Genomic DNA, 4865 nt, shown 5'->3' with positions numbered 1-4865 from the left:
CGTCTCATCACGTCACCAATAAACCAATAGGAATGCCGCGGGCAAATGTGTCTCCCAAACCACCACCCAGCTCCTTCAAATATTCATACGCTGTGTAAGCCCTTTTCATCATGATCAGCCAAATGGAGCTTCTCTCTCCTGTTGAACACCCGCTCACAAATATCAGCGATGGGAGACATTTCATGCACCAGTCATCAAGTCATGAATAGAAATTATTTCACAGCGTGTACCATTGTTCTCCCACCTGAGTGTGTGTAAAAGTGTGTGTGTGAGCTCTAAAGTAAAATTATGTCCTGTCTTTATATCTTACCTTATAAATCCAGGGACTAACAGTGTGTCTGTCATAATGTGCTTCGTTTAATGCCTGGTAACGCTATAGTTTCATACCGTGGTGCATGTTCTGTTTTAATTTTATGGAATGTGTTTTTCAGAGCATGTGATATCCCTCTTGCATTTATTACATGGCCAAGTATATCTAGTAAAGGTTTAATAAGCTCATTTTTGTGTTACATCCAAAATGAGTGGTGAATTTATCACAACAGAAACTGATTTCTCTTTTTAATTTCCTTGCTGAAAGACAAAGTGATTTTTCAGGGAGAGGACTAGTCGAGGGGCTTGTGCTTTTGCACCAGTCACAGTTCGTCTGGTTATATCTGTTCTTTCCCTTCCATCCCTTTGAAAATCAGTTTCTCAAGGTAAATTATTACTTGTCCTAAATCTATTCATGTTTGTAATATTGACGGTGTTTGGCCAATGGAGCAGTTAATTAGCAGAAAGTAGGTTTAATGCAGAAACTAAAAGGTAACTTCTATCTGGCCCCTAAGCTAGAAAGTGGAAATTGTTTCAGACAAACAGGACCAATATTTACTAAGCTTTGATGTGAATGCAACTTGAGGGCTGTGCAGCTTCCTTATGGACTGTCACTGAAGAGCCAGTGAAGTCCCAGTGGAGTCTTGATGGATGGGAAAAGAGGAACCCGATTACAAATGAAGCCTAAGATCTCTTCTGGCCTGACCTGACCGGTATGTCTCTGGGTAACTGTCAATGTGCCTGACAAGATGGAGCAAATTTGCACTGAAAATGGCTTTGGGTTCTTGTTCTGCAAAACACGCTCCTCAAATCCCTCTGCTTAAGATAGTTGGAGGGAAGGAAGTTGTTTTGTTTTGCCAAGTGCAGCAGATGGTACTGAGGTGTGGAAGCTTATGAAGTTAGCAAGGCACAGCACAATCTGTGGAGACTGCAATATAGAATTAAAGCTGAGCTAATGTTGTCCTTCACAGTGTAGAGGACACCAACAGTACAGTGCATTAACTGTAGAGATGACAGGTACAGGCACACAAGGAGTAATGGCTTAACGTCCAATGGCATCTTAACTGTGTGATTTTATGCAGATACTAGAAGATCAGCATATCTATCTCTCTGTCTTTCTATCTATCTATCCTTCTCTGTCTGTCTGTCTGTGTGTATGTGTGTCTGTCTGTCCTTCTCTCTCTGTCTGTCTGTCTCTCTCTCTCCTCTCTCTCTCTCTCTCTCTCTTTACCCATAACACTTGCCTGTGTTGGTCTGAAAGAAGTGTGTAAGTGTAGTTTTCACAGAATGATAAAATACGTATTTCCAGCCTCAGTGTTCAGGTGCATGGTCGGTGTAGGGGCAGTGTAAGAATCTTCATCCTGGCAGACAAATTAATGCAAAGAGTTCATCTTAACAAAAAGGTCTGAGTCATGACTGGGTGCCCATCCTTTCCTTAATATTCAGGTGGAGCTTCAAGTGTGTAGACACCCACAGCATAACCAAACATTGGAGTGTGTAACAACAGCAATATAAAGGCAAATCACACAGAAATGAGAACACAACTTATTTTGTCCACAGGGTTCACAACGGTAAAACATTTACAAGCAGGAACATTATCGTCCAACTAGTGGTGGAGAGACAGCAGATGAACACTGTGGGGAAACAGCTGTCTGTCCCTCAGGAGAAGATGAACAGACATGATGCGGAAGTCAGGGGAACAAATGGTTGTGTTTTATGGCGTATAGGAGAATATAGTAGGGAGAGAATGACTTTTGTTGACTTTGATTCAGTGGATCTTTTATTAAGGTCAGAGGTTATCTGTGCAGTATGGGATATTCCACTTAACCCAAAAGCAAAATGTTCATTTTCTTCAATTGTCTTACATAGGAATTTGAGGTCAAAGGTCATCTACAGAGCACTAGAGGAGGTAGAAATTTAGCTTTGCGATGAAGAACACTTTAGCAGCGTGTATGTGAGCTGACACTCAGAATTAATGTACATCACCCTCCTTGTTGTATGACCTGTATCAACTCAAGCAACTACTTAAAAACATAAAGATCTCTCTCTTTGTGCTTTTACAGCGTTTAGAGTGTAAACATATTACAGAGTGCATGTGCAGGCTGTATTTCTGCTGGATAACTACAGCCAATTTGCAGTCAACTTTGCATAATACATAGTGACTGAATTTTGAATTTCTTATTGTTTCCCATTTATCACAGTATGTTGTTCACAGTTTCTATGAGTTGCCTTCTTAGTCTTTCTTGTCCTGTTTTCTATGTTCGATTCCACATGTGTTGTTGTTGAAGCTGTTGTATTTCCATAAGGGTTGTGACTCATGAGTGTTTCTGGCGAAATGCCTTTATTCTGCTTTGTTGTCTTGAAGAGACTCCTCCATCAGAGAGTTGCATAGAAACAATTTTTATATTCTGTGCTGAATATGAAATGCACGCATATATGTAAATATATGTAAACTAGGCCTTTTGTAGAGTTTGAATATGTTTTGCATTAAAATCATTTTGCTGTTCTGTTTTAAGTCCTGGAATACACACAGTAAGTCAATGGTATCTGTCATTTAAAAATTCCATGGTTTGCCAGGCAACTATCATTATGTGATGTGATCATGTTTGTTATGGTTTGCACACTATTGCTCTCAAAAGAACCAGAATGGGACTTATTCTGAAAGTGTGTTATCCCACATGGAATATATATCTAACAAACTGGGTGTGTGTTTGACCATGTTTAGTCTTCCATATGCCCTCTGTGTCAGAATCAATCTCATCTTTATTAAAAGACTGAGAGAGCATTCCGACCACAGACAGTCTTTCCTTTCATCCCTGTCTGTCTGAAGAGGGAACCTCATCCCAGCAGGTTGGCACAAAGAACAAAGAGAGTGACCTCAGTGCCCTTCTTACTGTGAGTTGATAAACATAAATAAATACCTTCACAAAGCCAGTTGAAACTTTATAAGCATGAGTGATACAAATAGGCAGGATAATCACTTTATCATCACCAAACTTTTACAAGCTATTGTTTGAAATTCTAGCGTTATCATAGAAATAATATTATGTTGTTAGATATAAATTGTTTCTGACATGCACTATCTGACTATTATATGTATGCTAATGTGAAAAAATGGCACACATTTGAAACCTGGTGCACTTAAACAGGTGCCAAAGTGAAAATGTGCTGACTTTGTACTGTTGTGGCTGAAATAGTGTGTAATTCCTTTCTCACTGCAACATTAAACTAAACAAAGTGACTTTGAATGGATAAGGCTGGTAGTAGTTTTTACGTCACAAAACCGTAAAGTCACAAAGTATCAAGAAGTGGACTAACACATTGTGTGTTTTGGTCGCATTGGCACAAAATATAGTAGGCATAAAGTCCCACCAGTCTGGGGAGGCAGACTGAGAGATGGTAATTCAATGAGAACGTATTTATACTCTAAAGTACTTCATAAAGTCTTTACTGTCTGTGTTACAAATGAAAGAGTGCTGAGAGCTGCAGATCTTTCACCATCTCTACAGTATGTTGTGAGAGCTTTGGCCAACTCCAGTGGGATTTAAGGATTGATCAGCAATTCTAAAGAACAGACAAATAAAATGGACTGAAATGCTGAGCAGGGGAAGGTGTGACACACCTTATTAAGAAGACTTACATGAATACACTTTGCAAACTTAGTAATTCTGTACTATATGGTAAGCAGAGACTGTTTTGTTGTTCCCCCACATCATTTTCAGAATACACAGCAATTAATAAATAGACTGAAGCCCGGTCTTTGTTAATTCAAGTGTTTGCTTCAGAGCAGATTAGTGTAAATTCCAAAAACATTGCTGGGACAAATGAGTTTTAGATTCTGTTTCATATATATCAGGGTTCACAGTTCCTTGAATCACTGAGTGCAATAGAGATTGGTGCTGGTGCCACAGGTGCAGACTCAGTGACAGCTTACAGAATTTCACAGCACACACTGTTTAAACAACAGGAGCTAAGTGTAAAGTGTAATTCACAGCCACAGTGCACTGCAGGGGGGCATCGCCATATATATGATGCACAATCAAGTACACAGGAGTTAACACACACATACATTCACCCTGCAGAAATACATAGCACTCATGCAATATGATTGTCTCTGCAGAGGGAAGTCATTTATCTTTATTTTGTTATTTAAGACTCTCCAGAAGGAGGTTGAGCTGCAATTGCACATGGCTGCCTGCAGCTGACCTGAACCCTGATATGTATCACTAACACCATGAAAAGGAGCATGTCCATGGTTTCAATTACACACAGAGATAATACATTTCGCTCTGATTTGCAACAAGAAACAATGTGTTTCCACTATTTATCTGTACACAGTCTGCTCATTTAAATTGGACATCCTTGCAAACAGATGTTTCCCCCATATTATCAGTGTTGCCACTGGAACTGGAAATGGTCATAGATATTCTTGAAAAAATGAGATAATAGTCACCTCCTTAGTCTGGTGTAACAAGAGTTTAATTTGAGAAGATTTAATTAGAGTTAAACACATTAGTAAAAGTACTACATCTGCAAACTCAGGAACATTCCATAAA

Source organism: Mastacembelus armatus, chromosome 13 (assembly GCF_900324485.2).
Source record: "Mastacembelus armatus chromosome 13, fMasArm1.2, whole genome shotgun sequence".
In the NCBI taxonomy this organism is placed as follows: domain Eukaryota; kingdom Metazoa; phylum Chordata; class Actinopteri; order Synbranchiformes; family Mastacembelidae; genus Mastacembelus; species Mastacembelus armatus.
The sequence above is the reverse complement of the archived record's forward strand: the minus strand, read 5'-3'. Positions refer to the sequence as shown.